This window comes from Schistocerca piceifrons, chromosome 5 (genome assembly GCF_021461385.2).
Source record: "Schistocerca piceifrons isolate TAMUIC-IGC-003096 chromosome 5, iqSchPice1.1, whole genome shotgun sequence".
NCBI classification, from domain to species: domain Eukaryota; kingdom Metazoa; phylum Arthropoda; class Insecta; order Orthoptera; family Acrididae; genus Schistocerca; species Schistocerca piceifrons.
Window position 1 is genome coordinate 680465834 of NC_060142.1, and position 18830 is coordinate 680484663.

Here is an 18830-nt window from a genome sequence, read left to right on the forward strand (position 1 = left end):
ACACGATAAATGATTCAAATATAAAGGCCGTAAATTCAACTAAATACCTAGGAATTACAATTACGAACAATTTAATTTGGAAGGAACACACAGAAAATGTTGTGGGGAAAGCCAGCCAAAGACTGTGTTTTATTGGCTTACACGTAGAAAATGTAACAGCTCTACTAAGGAGACTGCCTAAACTATGCATGTCCGTCCTCTTTTAGAATACTGCTGCGCGGTGTGGGATCCTTACCAGTTAGGACTGACGGAGTAGATCGAAAAAGTTCAAAGAAAGGCAGCACGTTTTGTTTTATAAGGAAATGTTGGAGAGTGTCACAGTAATTATACAGAATTTGAGCTGGGCATCATTAAAAGAAAGGTGTGTTTCGTTACGACGGAATCTTCTCACAAAATTCCATTCACCAACTTTCTCCTCCGAATGCGAAAATATTTTGTTGACACCGACCTCATAGGGAGAAACTATCACCACGATAAAATGAGGCCGGCTGCTGGTGGCCGAGCAGTTCTAGGCGCTACAAAAAAAATGGCTCTGAGCACTATGGGACTCAACTGCTGAGGTCATTAGTCCCCTAGAACTTAGAACTAGTTAAACCTAACTAACCTAAGGACATCACAAACATCCATGCCCGAGGCAGGATTCGAACCTGCGACCGTAGCGGTCTTGCGGTTCCAGACTGCAGCGCCTTTAACCGCACGGCCACTTCGGCCGGCTCTAGGCGCTACAGTCTGGAACCGCGTGACCGCTACGGTCGCAGGTTCGAATCCTGCCTCGGGCATGGATGTGTGTGATGCCCTTAGGTTAGTTAGGTTTAATTAGTTCTAAGTTCTAGGCGACTGATGACCTCAGAAGTTAAGTCGCATAGTGCTCAGAGCCATTTGACCCATATCTCCTCAAGCTGGCTTCTCCGATCCGACGTTCGCTACCTCAAATTGTACAGTGGAGCACTCTCTATGCCCTGTTACATTTTTGCAGCGCATACGGGAACACCCTGTATAATCAATCTTCCGTTTACTACAGCAGCTCTATCTGTGGTTGAGAATCCAGAAGTAGTAGCAGTAGTATGGTATTGTGCCTTACGGCAGGTCTTGTCATGGGTTAAGCCTCTTCCACTTTTGTCTGTCCATAGCCAGTCTTTCTGAATATTTGTCTCCTTTCATATTGTCCAGAATTTGATATCTTCTTTTTCCTCTTTTCCTTTTTCCCTCCACCATTCCTTACTTCAATAAACAGTCCCTCCTCAAACAATGTCCAAGCCAGTTCCGTTTTCTTTTTCTGATGACTTTCAGCGTGTTTGTTTCTTCTCCAACTCTTCTAAATACTTCTTCATTCCTTGCTCTGTCTCCCCATTTCATTTTTTCCATTCTTCTCCATATCCACATCTCTAGTGCCTCCAATATTCTTTTCATCTTCCTTCCTCAATGTCCAGATGTCCGCACCATACAGTGCAACGCTCCAGCTGTCACATCGGGAAAGTCATGTGTTAAAGAAAGCCACTTAAATTCTGAGATCGGATATCATGGATTGTGGTCAAAGGGACACACTTCTCGCTTCCGATTAGTGCCCGTATACATCTTCCCTCTCCTGCTTTCTATTGCATGGAAGAGCCCAAACGTTTGATACAGATAATTCGTCTTGTGATACTTAAATGGGTACATTGAAGAGACTTCGTCCAGGATTATTGCTGGCGTGCGCTGCCTTCGCATGATTACACGTTACGTGCTTTTTCAGGTTTATTTACGCAAGATACTGTATTTGAATTTCATGTGAGCAACGCTAGTTCTTCGTTCACTTTCATCACTCGGATGAATTCGTGGGAATCAATACCCATTTTTAATGAAGTCATCCGAGTCTACATGTTGCTTACGACACTGATTTTCCACTCATTAAATAATACTATGTGCTTTAACATTAACACAGGATTCTTTCTCTGCCTTCTGTAGATGTATGGTTAAGTAAAGTCACCTGTGCCGTTGAAGAGCACTTGTATGGAAGACATGACACTCAGTGTTTATTTTCTACGCCACACATACATGCTTATTCAGTTTTGATATAATGTACCACTATTACGGAGCTGCTCTTCAGTCATCTGATCTATCTTCTAATCCTGTCATGTGCTCACGTATGAACATCATTCAGAGAGAATTATGTTTCGTTTTATTATGTTTAAGAAGAAGAGAGAAGAAACTGCAATTAGCAGAAATGATACTTCCTTATTTATAAATGAAAATTCAGCTAAAACGTGTGTGTGATGCAGCGGAGTTGCAAGGCACGTGTTAGCAGTGACAAAGACATTAGCTACCATACAAGATCATTTCAATTTATTAGGTGCAGGACATAACGTGCAAATCAATCTACATTACACGATTCATTGTTACAATGATGAATGGGGAGTAGCTATATGAGAAGTGCTGTAAACGCTATCATTTCAATTTATATTTGTTAAACTTACGTAAAATGTCCTTTTCATTATTCCGTTGTTCTATGAGAAATCTCCTGACTACCACAACGTACAATATAAAGTTACTCAGATTGCATGTTGTTCGCTTAACGGTCAGGCGTCACATAAAGGGGTGTGTTTTCAGGGCATGAAAACTAGAGTCTTAGTATATTATGAATTCACGTGTTAGAATTTAATGTAGTGCAGGGCTTTCAAATCTATTTTCAGTTTGACGAATACTCACTACGGTTTCATGAAGAATGAACAACTTGTTATCGTCCCCCACATTATCCATAAGACTGAGGTATCAAACTCGTTTCTTCAAATGAAATTATTCGGTTTTTTGGTTCCGATATAATTGTGGATGAACCCTACTGCTCTTTGAGCATTCTCAGTGGGTCATCACACTATCACATAATTCGTCATAGCCAAGATATTTGTAGATTTTACAAACACTTTCAAATTAATTAGGCTACGACAATAAATATTTTAAGACAATCATAATTAAAATGTCTCAGTGCATATGATTCACGCGTACACTACTTCTACTCTACCTCATTCAATTCTTCAGAAGAGCAACATAAAATAAATCAACTATCTTCCATCTTGAAGATGCATTTTTTGTAGAGAGAACACAGTAGAAAAACGTCACGAAGACTTAATTTGGATTACATTTATGCTGCACAGTTACTTCTCTGACCTACGATGTTATACTCGTATTGGTGAATACATATAGACACACAGACATGTGTTTGTATAGTGCTGTGCTGTTACGTAAATGAAACCATTCTTCAACTGATTATCATGCATATAAGAGTAAATATTACACATCTTGTTAACTTGAATTTTTAATATTATGTTTACGAAATATATTTCATGTAACAGTGTTAAGATGTACAAAGAATTAAAAGAGATAATTGTTTAACTATAAATTCTTTGTTACGAGGTATGAAATGTTTCATTTATGCAATGTTTTATTTATGTTAGTTTAATATTAAACAACTTAAAATTAGAGGATTATGTAGTAGTACATATTTATAAGTATCTTATGCTTTATAGAAGCCACTGACTCATGTATAAACAGTAGATGAAAATGTCATCAAGTGCATGTCTCAGCAGAATATTTCACTGCACATAACCTAGCATCCTATTTAAACCACCTGACTTTGCTGCTAGGATCACCGAGGGATCATAGGAACTGTATAGGGGTAGCAGTGGAATAGGAATTACGTATGGAGTACGAGTGGAAGGTGTAGTAATGCGGTAGTCGAACACGAGAGCCATCGACAACTTTTCGGAGCTATGTCATCCATATTTTTTATTGGTATTTTGGTACACTAAGGTGACAAAAGCGATACGTACATACTAAGGGCAGTGCATTGGTGGAGCTGTCATTTGTACTCCAGGATTCATGTGTATAAGTTTCCGACGTGATTATGGGCGGACAACGGAAATTATACTTTGAACGCGGAATGCTAGTTGGAGCTAAAAGCATGGGACATTCCATTTCGGAAGTCATTAGGGAATTCTTCCGAGATCCACAATGTCAAGATGGTGCTGAGAATACCAAATTTCAGGCATTACCTCTCACCACGGACAACGCATTGGCCGACGCCAGTGCAAACAGACAGCCAACACGCCGTCAAATAACGGCAGAGATCAATGTGGGACGTACGACGAACGTATTCATTAGGACAGTGAGACGAAATTTGGCGTTGATGGGCTATGGCAGCAGACGACCGGCGCGAGTGCAGTTGCTAACAATACGAACAATACGACATCGCGTGCATTCTCTCTCTTGGCCATACGATCCTATCGGTTGGACTCTAGACGACTGGATAACTGTGACCTGGTGAGATGAGTCCCGATTTCAGTTGGTAAGAGCTGATGGTAGGATTGGAGCGTGGTACAGACTGCACGAAGCCACAGACCAGAGTTGTCAACAAGACATTGTACAAGGCGGTGGTGGCCCCATAATGGTGCGTGCTATGTTTGCATGGAATGCATTGACGAAAATATTATTTTCGGCTACTTGGAGACCATTTGCAGCCATTCATGGATACCTTTATTAGAAGGCAAACGATACCATCGTCTGCAAACTTTCTAAGAGGTGTGCTCCGATTGTCTGCTGGTGAGAAGAGCAGAGCGCCATTAATCCATCCATGGTGATGTCATCAGTTTCACTGTATCGCTCTCAGTCAGTTGCTACGAACTGTGATCATTATGAAAGAAAATCACGATCAAAATCACCGACCTGAACCTAACTTGCGTAGAAAGGCAATTTCATTGCAAGCCGATTATGATGGTGATGGTGGTGTTGGTGAGTTCCTATTGGACCAAACTGCTGAGGTTATCGGTCCCTAAGCTTACACACTACTTAATCTAACTTAAACTAATTTGCACTAAGGACATAACACACACTCCCATGCTCGCAGGAGGACTCGAACCTCCGACTGGTGGAGCCGCGCGAACCCAGGCAAGGCACCCTAGACCGCCCGGGTACGCCGCGCGGCCGATTGTCAGACACGTTGTCAAAAGCGTTCTGGAAATCTAGAAATTTGGTATCAACCTGTCGTAAGACGTAGAGGTGACGAAATATAATGATAAGAATTTCGAATGACATCATGTGGGCCGTTATTATGTAGTTCCATCCTTAAGGAGGAATGGAGCAGTAAAATATTATAAAGTGTTATGGCGTATAAGACTAAGGATTTTCTGTACTAATGTTGGTGGTTATAGGGTGGGAGGAGAGGTGAGGTTTGCATATGGCACTGATATCGAGCAGAAATTTATTGAGGGCAGGACGTGGGACGTTTGAAAATAAGCTCGGTTTGCAAGACAAACGGAAAGGAAGTGAACATGAATCCATGAATAGGTGGTGTGGTACGCTGAAGCGCCTAAGAAACTGGTATCTGCATGTGTATAATACTGAGCTATGTAAACAGGCAGAATAGGGCGCTGCGGTTGGCAACTCCTTTATAAGACATGTGTCTGGCACAGTTGTTAGATCGGTTATTGCTGCTACAATGGCAGATTATCAAGATTTAAGTGAGTTTGAACGTAGTGTTATTGTTGGCGCACGAACGATGCACACAGAATCTCCGAGGTCGCGATGAAGTGGGGATTTTCCCGTGCAACCATTTCACGACTGTGCCGTGAATATCAGGACTCTGGTAAAACATCAAATTTCCGTCATCGCTGCGGCCGGAAAAAGATCCTTCAAGAAGGGGACCAACGACGACTGAAGAGAATCTTTCAAGGTGACAGAAGTGCAATCCTTCCGCAAATTTCTCCATATTTCAATGCTGGACCATCGACAAGTGTGAGTGTGAGAACCGTTCAACGAAACATCATCAATACTTGCTTTTGGAGCGGAAGGCCCACTCGTGTACACTTGATGACTGCTCGATACAAGGCATTACTCCTCGCCTAGGACCGTCACCACCAATGACATTGGACTGTTGATGACTGGAAGCATATTGTCTGGTGGGACGAGTCTCATTTCAAATTGTATCGCGTGGACGGAAGCGTACGGATATGGAGATAACCTCATGAATCCATGGACCATTCATATCAGTAGGGGACTGTTCAAGATGTGTGGAGGATCTGTAATGGTGTGGGGAGTGTGCAGTTTGTGCGTCTAGATTCGACTCTGATAGGTGAAACGTACTTAAGCGTCCAGTCTGATCTCCTGCATCCATTCATGTCCATCGTGCATTCCGACGGGCTTGGGAACAATTCCAGCAGGACAATGCGACACCTCACACGTCCATAATTGCAACAGATTGGCTCCAGGAACACTCCTCCGAGTTTAAACACTTCCGCTGGCCACCAAACTCCCCTCACGTGAACATTATTGAGCATATCTGGGATGCCTTGCAACGTGCTGCTCAGAGGAATTTCCACCCTCATACTATAACCGGTATATGGGTGGCCCTGCAGGATTCATGGCGTCAGTTCTCTCCAACACTACTTCAGACATTAGTGGAGTCCATGCCAAGTCGTATTGCGGCACTTATACGTGCTCGCGCGGGGGCCCTACACGATATTAGGCAGGTGCACCAGTTTCATTGGCTCTTCAGTGTAGTTACCGCGAAGTGCACAGTGAATAGCTCACGAAATCTACCGCAACAGCACAGACTGATGATACACTGCATATAGATAAATTTAATTTTCGTGTAAGTCCAGCTGTTTGTAAACATTTTTATGATCTTATAGCAAATGTTTCAGTGGAAGGCCATTACTGGCGTTCAAGCCAATTCAAATATTGAATGAAATATAAATTAAAGGACAAATTTGCTGCTGAAATAATTTTAACACAATCATATTTCAAACGTTTTCAGTTCCTTCTTCTCTGAAAACTCCTATCGTCTATATTACGCACTTGTACATTCCGTATGTTCCGATTGAACACGTTCAGGGACTTAATATCTAGGTTATTGGCTGATAAAAGGCTCCAGAAAAGTTCTATTTCTGATGGAAACTTTGTTCATAGGCATGGATACGAAACTTTACATAGGAGAATTCTTTCAGTTCTTACACTACTGTGTGTGTCTCTCAATTTTGATGTTTCGTAGCTGGTCCTCTTTCCACCTACTGCAGTCTATCGTTTTGACCGTTAACCCTTATTCTGTGTCGCGTGTGCAGTCCAGCCCATTCACCAGGCATTATTATGCACACTCTCGGACCGAGTGACTGTCCGGGGTAGCCCACGACAGGGCAGGCACATAAAACGAGTCTTCCGAAAAGCGGTTGCCAGGCTGACAGTGACTGAAAAAAATTCTAAGCAAACGTAATTCAGCTAGTAAAGAAGTAGTTTACAAAACATTCGTTACACCATCAATTACTGAAGTTTGCTGGTCGGACTGGAACCCATGCAACGTATGATTATTGGAGAAGACAGAATATATCCAGAGAAGGGCGGGGCGTTTATTTCCGGTATCGTTTGGTAAGTGAGAGAACATTGCGGAAATAAAACTCCACTTACGGACGCTGAAAGAGAGGCGCTGAGCACCACAGAGGGATTTCCACACCTACATCTAAACTCCGCGAGCCACCTTACCGTATGTGGTGTACCAATCTCACTTCCACACGTTCTTGTTACAGTCACGAATGTTACGAAGCGAGAGCACCTGTGCTAAGACTCCTTCTGAGTTCGTAACTTTCTGATTTTACCGTCATGGTATTACCGTCAGATATATGTAGGAGAAAACAATAAATGGAGCAAACTGCTAGGAATGTACGCTCTCAGAATTACAGCAGTAACCGAAATGCAAAGCTCTCCCTTGTAACGTGCCACTGGAGTTGGATGGCATCTTTCTGGATTTTCGCGCTTGTTGAACGAACCCGTGACCCAACGCGCTGCTCTTCCTTGGATCTCCTCTATCTATTTGTTCTACCTATTAAGGACCCTTCCAGCATCCTTTCAGGAATTTATATAATGCGGCATTTTCCAGAAATTACAAGCCTTTCATTGCACTAACGCACAGCGTGTAGCAACTGACAGTCTCTACATCAAGCAATTATGCTGTACAGATCTTCTCGCATTTCGTGCAGTTTTCTAGGACTGGAGTTCCTCTGTATATTCTAAATAAATAAATAATTAAAAAAGGAGGGACGCACAACGAAGGAATTATCCTGATGAGACGGAAATCAGTAGATGTAATGATGTACAGATATACGAATGATTACAATTTCAGAAAAATTGGATAATTTATTCAAGAGAAACACCTTCACAAATTGACAAGTTTATAACGCGTTGGTCCACCTTTGGCCCTTATATTAGCAGTTATTAGGCTTGGCATTGATTGATAGAGTTTTTGGATGTCCTCCTGAGGGATATCGTGCAGTAGAAACTCTCTCCTTGAGGAGGTGGTCATTACATTGCTGAAATGGAAGCCCAGGATGGTTTGCCGTGGGAAGGGCAACAAAACGAGGCGTAGAATATAGTCGACGTACCGCCGTGGTGAAAAGGTGAAGCGTGTGACAAACTAAAGGGTCTTCCTATGAAAGGGAAGTCTTTTGACAGTGTACCACACAAGCGGCTCATAGTGAAAATGTGTGCTTATGGAATATCGTCTCAGTTATGTGACTGGATTTGTAACTTCCTGTCAGAGAAGTCACAGTTCGTAGTAATTGACGGAAAGTCATTGAGTAAAACGGAAGTGATTTCTGGCCGTTCCACAAGGTAGTGTTACAGGGTCTTTGCTGTTCTTATCTATATAAACGATTTGGGAGACAATCTGAGCAGCCGTCTTAGGTTGTTTGCAGGTGACGCTGTCGTTATCGACAAATAAAGTCATCAGAAGATCAAAGCCAACTGCAAAACGATTTACAAAAGATATGTGAATGGTGCGAAAATTGGCAGTTGACCCTAAATAACGAAAAGTGAGGTCATCCACATGAGTGCTAAAAGGAATCCGTTAAACTTCGGTTACACGATAAATGATTCAAATATAAAGGCCGTAAATTCCACTAAATACCTAGGAATTACAATTACGAACAATTTAATTTGGAAGGAACACACAGAAAATGTTGTGGGGAAGGCTAACCAAAGACTGTGTTTTATTGGCTTACACGTAGAAAATGTAACAGCTCTACTAAGGAGACTGCCTAAACTACGCTTGTCCGTCCTCTTTTAGAATACTGCTGCGCGGTGTGGGATCCTTACCAGATAGGACTGACGGAGTACACCGAAAAAGTTCAAAGAAAGGCAGCATGTTTTGTATTATAACGAAATATGGGAGAGAGTGTCACAGAAATGATACAGAATTTAAGCTGGGCATCATTAAAAGAAAGGCGTGTTTCGTTACGACGGAATCTTTTCACAAAATTCCAGTCACCAACTTTCTCCTCCGAATGCGAAAATATTTTGTTGACACCGACCTCATAGGGAGAAACTATCACCACGATAAAATGAGGCCGGCCGCTGGTGGCCGAGCAGTTCTAGGGGATACAGTTTGGAACCGCGCGACCGCTACGGTCGCAGATTCGAATCCTGCCTCGGGCATGGATGTGTGTGATGTCCTTAGGCTAGTTAGGTTTAAGGAGTTCTAAGTTCTAGGGGACTGGTGACCTCAGATGTTGAGTCTCATAGTGCTCAGAGTCATTTGAACCATTTTGATAAAATAAGGGAAATCGGAGCTCGCACGGAAAGATATAGGTGTTCGTTCCTTTCGCGCGCTATACGAGATTGGAATAATAGAGAATTGTGTAGGTGGTTCGATGAACCCTCTGCGAGGCACTTAAATGTGACTTGGAGAGTATCGTTGTAGATGTAGAAAAGAAATGGTACCCTTGATCATCACTTCTGGTTGTCGCCCAGTATGGTGGGCGACAGCCGGTTGGTATTCCACCACTGTCCGTGGGTCTCCGGGTACGTCTTTACTGGCCAGGGGGGCTGAGTTCGACGCGGGACACATCACCGAAGACAATTCTCCTGTAATCTGAGAGTGGACACGGAGCAATTTTTGCGGAGGCGTCGCTTCCTCGAATCCCAGACATGGGTGAGGCGCCTGTTTCACTTTAGATGTTTTCTGAGGCGCTATAGACATTAATAATTCGAAACACTTCTGATGTAATCTGTTCCATGCTATGCATTCGTGCGCTTATCGACAAGCATTGCATGTATCAAACAATCTACAGGGTGTTTCCGTAAGAGCGCGCAAATGTTAAACAGGACGTAGAAGACGCTGCACCGGACAATTTTGGTAGGGAACCTGGGTCGAAGAAGTCAGCTTAGAGACGTAATGGAAATAAAATCACACTAGAGAGTACTTTTTTATTTACAATAGCTACAGTTAACTGCTAATACCATCAATGACACAATGAACGCGTCATTTGTCCTGTATCTTACAAAATGTGCTCAAACTGACGGCCACCAACCTGAATGGAAGCGTGGCACAGGCGAACAAGATTCTAACAAATATCCCTGGTGTCTTTAGAATCACACTACAGGCAGCTACAGTTCTGGCAACTACTTCCATCTCCGGACCCACCAGGGTCTCATACACAAGTGACTATAGATATCCCCATAGGAAATAATCAAGGGGATACAGGTCAGGTGACCTCGCAGACCATGGAACAGAACATCCTCTGCCAATCCAGTGACCAGGAAATACTTCCTACTAATCAGGCTCGCCCTCCTCGATTCCTTGCAGGGAATAAGGAATGTACATGTAAATAAACAGCACAATATATGTAAACTTGTACGCATGTTAATTGTAGAAAAGCTGCAAAAAACAGGAATGCTAGATAAAGGGATAGACAAGTTTACTTCTATATCTCCTCAGGCCGGCCGGTGTGGCCGTGCGGTTCTAGGCGCTACAGTCTGGAACCGCGTGACCGCTACGGTCGCAGGTTCGAATCCTGCCTCGGGCATGGATGTGTGTGATGCCCTTAGGTTAGTTAGGTTTAATTAGTTCTAAGTTCTAGGCGACTGATGACCTCAGAAGTTAAGTCGCAGAGTAATAGACGGCAGATTTCAGACTACCTAACAGATCAAAACGAAAATTTCTGTTCCGACACTGACAATGTTGAGTGTTTATGGAAAAAGTTCAAGGCAATCGTAAAATGCGTTTTAGACAGGTACGTGCCGAGTAAAACTGTGAGGGACGGGAAAAACCCACCGTGGTACAACAACAAAGTTAGGAAACTACTGCGAAAGCAAAGAGAGCTCCACTCCAAGTTTAAACGCAGCCAAAACCTCTCAGACAAACAGAAGCTAAACGATGTCAAAGTTAGCGTAAGGAGGGCTATGCGTGAAGCGTTCATTGAATTCGAAAGTGAAATTCTATGTACCGACTTGACAGAAAATCCTAGGAAGTTCTGGTCTTACGTTAAATCAGTAAGTGGCTCGAAACAGCATATCCAGACACTACGAGATGATGATGGCATTGAAACAGAGGATGACACGCGTAAAGCTGAAATACTAAACACCTTTTTCCAAAGCTGTTTCACAGAGGAAGACCGCACTGCAGTTCCTTCTCTAAATCCTCGCACAAACGAAAAAATGGCTGACATCGAAATAAGTGTCCAAGGAATAGAAAAGCAACTGGAATCACACAATAGAGGAAAGTCCACTGGACCTGACGGGATACCAATTCGATTCTACACAGAGTACGCGAAAGAACTTGCCCCCCTTCTAACAGCCGTGTACCGCAAGTCTCTAGAGGAACGGAGGGTTCCAAATGATTGGAAAAGAGCACAGATAGTCCCAGTCTTCAAGAAGGGTCGTCGAGCAGACGCGCAAAACTATAGACCTATATCTCTTACGTCGATCTCTTGTAGAATTTTAGAACATGTTTTTTGCTCGCGTATCATGTCATTTCTGGAAACCCAGAATCTACTATGTAGGAATCAACATGGATTCCGGAAACAGCGATCGTGTGAGACCCAGCTCGCCTTATTTGTTCATGAGACCCAGAAAATATTAGATACAGGCTCCCAGGTAGATGCTATCTTTCTTGACTTCCGGAAGGCGTTCGATACAGTTCCGCACTGTCGCCTGATAAACAAAGTAAGAGCCTACGGAATATCAGACCAGCTGTGTGGCTGGATTGAAGAGTTTTTAGCAAACAGAACACAGCATGCTGTTATCAATGGAGAGACGTCTACAGACGTTAAAGTAACCTCTGGCGTGCCACAGGGGAGTGTTATGGGACCATTGCTTTTCACAATATATATAAATGACTTAGTAGATAGTGTCGGAAGTTCCATGCGGCTTTTCGCGGATGATGCTGTAGTATACAGAGAAGTTGCAGCATTAGAAAATTGTAGCGAAATGCAGGAAGATCTGCAGCGGATAGGCACTTGGTGCAGGGAGTGGCAACTGACCCTTAACATAGACAAATGTAATGTATCGCGAATACATAGAAAGAAGTATCCTTTATTGTATGATTATATGATAGCGGAACAAACACTGGTAGCAGTTACTTCTGTAAAATATCTGGGAGTATGCGTGCGGAACGATTTGAAGTGGAATGCTCATATAAAATTAATTGTTGGTAAGGCGGGTACCAGATTGAGATTCATTGGGAGAGTCCTTAGAAAATGTAGTCCATCAACAAAGGAGGTGGCTTACAAAGCACTCGTTCGGCCTATACTTGAGTATTGCTCATCAGTGTGGGATCCGTACCAGATCGGGTTGACGGAGGAGGGTTATTTGGTAAGCGTGATAGCGTTACGGAGATGTTTAACAAACTCAAGTGGCAGACTCTGCAAGAGAGGCGCTCTGCATCGCGGTGTAGCTTGCTCGCCAGGTTTCGAGAGGGTGCGTTTCTGGATGAGGTATCGAATATATTGCTTCCCCCTACTTATACCTCCCGAGGAGATCACGAATGTAAAATTAGAGAGATTAGAGCGCGCACGGAGGCTTTCAGACAGTCGTTCTTCCCGCGAACCATACGCGACTGGAACAGGAAAGGGAGGTAATGACAGTGGCACGTAAAGTGCCCTCCGCCACACACCGTTGGGTGGCTTGCGGAGTATCAATGTAGATGTAGATGTAGATAGCGCTCAGAGCCATTTGACACGTTTGAACCATATCTCCTCAAGCTGGCTTCTCCGATCCGAGGTTCGCTACCTCAAATTGTACAGTGGAGCATTCTCTATGCCCTGTTACATTTTTTCAGCGCATGCGGGAACACCCTGTATAGTCAATCTTCCGTTTACTACAGCAGCTCTATCTGTGGTTGAGAATCCAGAAGTAGTAGCAGTAGTATGGTATTGTGCCTTACGGCAGGTCTTGTCATGGGTTAAGCCTCTTCCACTTTTGTCTGTCCATAGCCAGTCTTTCTGAATATTTGTCTCCTTTCATATTGATCTTCTTTTTCCTCTTTTCCTTTTTCCCTCCACCATTCCTTTCTTCAATAAACATTCCCTCCTCAAACAATGTCCAGTCCAGTTCCGTTTTCTTTTTCTGATGACTTTCAGCGTGTTTGTTTCTTCTCCAACTCTTCTAAATACTTCTTCGTCTCCCCATTTCATTTTTTCCATTCTTCTCCATATCCACATCTCTAGTGCCTCCAATATTCTTTTCATCTTCCTTCCTCAATGTCCAGATCTCCGCACCATACAGTGCAACGCTCCAGCTGTCACATCCGGAAAGTCATGTGTTAAAGAAAGCCACTTAAATTCTGAGATCGGATATCATGGATTGTGGTCAAAGGGACACACTTCTCGCTTCCGATTAGTGCCCGTATACATCTTCCCTCTCCCGCTTTCTATTGCATGGAAGAGCCCAAACGTTTGATACAGATAATTCGTCTTGTGATACTTAAATGGGTACATTGAAGAGACTTCATCCAGGATTATTGCTGGCGTGCGCTGCCTTAGCATGATTACGCGTTACGTGCTTTTTCAGGTTTATTTACGCAAGATACTGTATTTGAATTTCATGTGAGCAGTGCTAGTTCTTCGTTCACTTTCATCACTCGGATGAATTCGTGGGAATCAATACCCATTTTTAATGAAGTCATCCGAGTCTACACGTTGCTTACGACACTGATTTTCCACTCATTAAATAATACTATGTGCTTTAACATTAACACAGGATTCTTTCTCTGCCTTCTGTAGATGTATGGTTAAGTACAGTCACCTGTGCCGTTGAAGAGCACTTGTATGGAAGACATGACACTCAGTGTTTATTTTCTACGCCACACATACATGCTTATTCAGTTTTGATATAATGCACCACTATTACGGAGCTGTTCTTCAGTCATCTAATCTATCTTCTAATCCTGTCATGTGCTCACGTATGAACATCATTCAGAGAGAATTACGTTTCGTTTTATTATGTTTAAGAAGAAGAGAGAAGAAACTGCAATTAGCAGAAATGATACTTTCTTATTTGTAAATGAAAATTCGGCTAAAACGTGTGTATGATGCAGCGGGGTTGCAAGGCACGTGTTAGCAGTGACAAAGACATTAGCTACCATACAAGATCATTTCAATTTATTAGGTGCAGGACATAACGTGCAAATCAATCTACATTACACGATTCATTGTTACAATGATGAATGGGGAGTAGCTATATGAGAAGTGTTGTAAACGCTATCGTTTCAATTTATATTTGTTGAACTTACGTAAAATGTCCTTTTCATTATTCCGTTGTTCTATGAGAAATCTCCTGGCTACCACAACGTACAATATAAAGTTGCATGTTGTTCGCTTAACGGTCAGACGTTACATAAAGGGATGTGTTTTCAGGGCATGAAAACTAGAGTCTTAGTATATTATGAATTCACGTGTTAGAATTTAATGTAGTGGAGGGCTTTCAAATCTATTTTCAGTTTGACGAATACTCACTATGGTTTCATGAAGATGAACAACTTGTTATCGTCCCCCACATTATCCATAAGACTGAGGTATCAAACTCGTTTCTTCAAATGAAATTATTCGGTTTTTTGGTTCCGAAATAATTGTGGATGAACCCTACTGCTCTTTGAGCATTCTCAGTGGGTCATCACACTATCACATAATTCCTCATATGGCTCAAATGGCTCTGAGCACTATGGGACTCAACTTAGAACTAGTTAAACCTAACTAACCTAAGGACATCACAAACATCCATGCCCGAGGCAGGATTCGAACCTGCGACCGTAGCGGTCTTGCGGTTCCAGACTGCAGCGCCTTTAACCGCACGGCCACTTCGGCCGGCAATTCGTCATAGCCAAGATATTTGTAGATTTTACAAACACTTTCAAATTAATTAGGCTACGACAATAAATATTTTAAAACAATCATAATTTAAATGTCTCAGTACATATGATTCACGCGTACACTACTTCTACTCTACCTCATTCAATTCTTCAGAAGAGCAACATAAAATAAATCAACTATCTTCCATCTTGAAGATGCATTTTTTTGTAGAGAGAACACAGTAGAAAAACGTCACGAAGACTTAATTTGGATTACATTTATGCTGCACAGTTACTTCTCTGACCTACGATGTCGTTATACTCGTATTGGTGAATACATATAGACACACAGACATGTGTTTGTATAGTGCTGTGCTGTTACGTAAATGAAACCATTCTTCAACTGATTATCATGCATATAAGAGTAAATATTACACATCTTGTTAACTTGAATTTTTAATATTATGTTCACGAAATATATTTCATGTAACAGTGTTAAGATGTACAAAGAATTAAAAGAGATAATTGTTTAACTATAAATTCTTTGTTACGAGGAATGAAATGTTTCATTTATGCAATGTTTTATTTATGTTAGTTTAATATTAAACAACTTAAAATTAGAGGATTATGTAGTAGTACATATTTATAAGTATCTTATGCTTTATAGAAGCCACTGACTCATGCATAAACAGTAGATGAAAATGTCATCAAGTGCATGTCTCAGCAGAATATTTCACTGCACATAACCTAGCATCCTATTTAAACCACCTGACCTTGCTGCTAGGATCACCGAGGGATCATAGGAACTGTATATGGGTAGCAGTGGAATAGGAATTACGTATGGAGTATGAGTGGAAGGTGTAGTAATGCGGTAGTGGAACACGAGCGCCATCGACAACTTTTCGGAGCTATTTCATCCATATTTTCTATTGGTATTTTGGTACACTAAGGTGACAAAAGCGATATGTACATACTAAGGGCAGTGCATTGGTGGAGCTGTCATTTGTACTCAAGGATTCATGTGTATAAGTTTCCGACGTGAGTATGGGCGGACAACGGAAATTATACTTTGAACGCGGAATGATAGTTGGAGCTAAAAGCATGGGACATTCCATTTCGGAAGTCATTAGGGAATTCTTCCGAGATCCACAATGTCAAGATGGTGCTGAGAATACCAAATTTCAGGCATTACCTCTCACCACGGACAACGCATTGGCTGACGCCCTTCACTTAACGACCGAGAACAGCGGTGTTTGCGTAGAGCTGCCAGTGCATACAGACAGCCAACACGCCGTCAAATAACGGCAGAGATCAATGTGGGACGTACGACGAACGTATTCATTAGGAAACTGAGACGAAATTTGGCGTTGATGGGCTATGGCAGCAGACGACCGACGCAAGTGCAGTTGCTAACAATACGAACAATACGACATCGCGTGCAGTCTCTCTCTTGGCCATACGATCGTATCGGTTGGACTCTAGACGACTGGATAACCGTGACCTGGTGAGATGAGTTCCGATTTCAGTTGGTAAGAGCTGATGGTAGGATTGGAGCGTGGTACAGACTGCACGAAGCCACAGACCAGAGTTGTCAACAAGACATTTTACAAGGCGGTGGTGGCCCCATAATGGCGCGGGCTGTGTTTGCATGGAATGCATTGCTGAATAAATTATTTTCGGCTACTTGGAGACCATTTGCAGCCATTCATGGATTCACGTTCCCAAACAACGATGGAATTTCTATCGATAGCAATGCGCAGTGTCACCGAGCCACAGTAGTTAGCGATTGGTTTGAAGAACATTCTGGACAGTTCGAGTGAATGATTTGGCCACCCATATCACACAGCATGAATCACAACAAACATTTGTGGGACGTAATCGAGAGGTCATATCATGCCCAAAATCCTGCAAAAAGCACTCCGTCTTCAGACCACAAGTGGCCCATCGGGACCTTCCGACCGCCATATCATCCTCAGTTGAGGATGCGGATAGGAGGGGCGTGTGGTCAGCACACCGCTCTCCCGGTCATTACGATGGGTTTCTTTGACCGGAGCTGCTACTATTCGGTCGAGTAGCTCCTCAATTTGCATCACGAGGCTGAATGCACCCCGAAACATGGCAACAGCGCATGGCGGGTCGGATGGTCACCCATCCAAGTACCGGCCACGCCCGGCAGCGCTTAACTTCGGTGATCTCACGGGAACCGTTGTATCCACTGCGGAAGGCCGTTGCCAAAATCCTGCAAAGGAAGTACTTTAATTTGTAAGATTTTAATAACCTTTAAAATAAACAAAGTGTTACACCAAAGTACCAGGATTTTCAAAGTGTTCCGTATGATTCCTTTTCGTGATTGAGATCCTTGGGAAGCCCAACTTGCGGATAGTATTAGTTGGTAGGCCTGCATGATTCTTTCTTGAATGATTCGGTTATATATGATGAAATTGTGTAAATGGTAATTAATTGAAACCCTCAGCTGCCGACAGGTATTGTTGATATACCTCGATGGGGATAGCTGAAAATGTGTGCCCCGACCGGGACTCGAACCCTGGATCTCCTGCTTACATGGCAGACGCTCTATCCATCCGAGTCCCCGAGGACACAGATGCGGAAGCAAAGGGAACTTCACAGCAAACATAAACATAGCCAAAGCCTTGCAGACAAACAAAAATTACGCGAAGCGAAATGTAGTGTGAGGAGGGCTATGCGAGAGGCGTTCGATGAATTCGAAAGTAAAGTTCTATGTACTGACTTGGCAGAAAATCCTAAGAAATTTCGGTCTTATGTCAAAGCGGTAGGTGGATCAAAACAAAATGTCCAGACACTCTGTGACGAAAATGGTACTGAAACAGAGGATGACAGACTAAAGGCCGAAACACTAAATGTCTTTTTCCAAAACTGTTTCACAGAAGAAGACTGCACTGTACTTCCTTCTCTAGATTGTCGCACAGATGACAAAATGGTAGATATCGAAATAGACGACAGAGGGGTAGAGAAACAATTAAAATCGCTCAAAAGAGGAAAGGCCGCTGCTCCTGATGGGATACCAGTTCGATTTTACACAGAGTACGCGAAGGAACTTGCCCCCCTTCTTGCAGCGGTGTACCGTAGGTCTCTAGAAGAGCGTAGCGTTCCAAGGGATTGGAAAAGGGCACAGGTCATCCCCGTTTTCAAGAAGGGACGTCGAACAGATGTGCAGAACTTTAGACCTATATCTCTAACGTCAATCAGTTGTAGAATTTTGGAACACGTATTATGTTCGAGTATAATGACTCTTCTGAAGACTAGAAATCTACACTGTAGGAATCAACATGGGTTTCGAAAAAGACGGTCGTGTGAAACCCAGCTCACGCTATTCGTCCACGAGACTCAGAGAGCCATAGACACGGGTTCACAGGTAGATGCCGTGTTTCTTGACTTCCGCAAGGCGTTCGATACAGTTCCCCACAGTCGTTTAATAAACAAAGTAAGAGCGTATGGAGTATCGGACCAATTGTGTGATTGGATTGAAGAGTTCCTAGATAACAGAACGCAGCATGTCATTCTTAATGGAGAGAAGTCTTCCGAAGTAAGAGTGATTTCAAGTGTGCCGCAGGGGAATGTCGTAGGACCGTTTGCCATTCACAATATACATAAATGACCTTGTGGATAACATCGAAAGTTCACTGAGGCTTTTTGCGCATGATGCTGTGGTGTATCGAGAGGTTGTAACAATGGAAAATTGTACTGAAATGCAGGAGGATCTGCAGCGAAT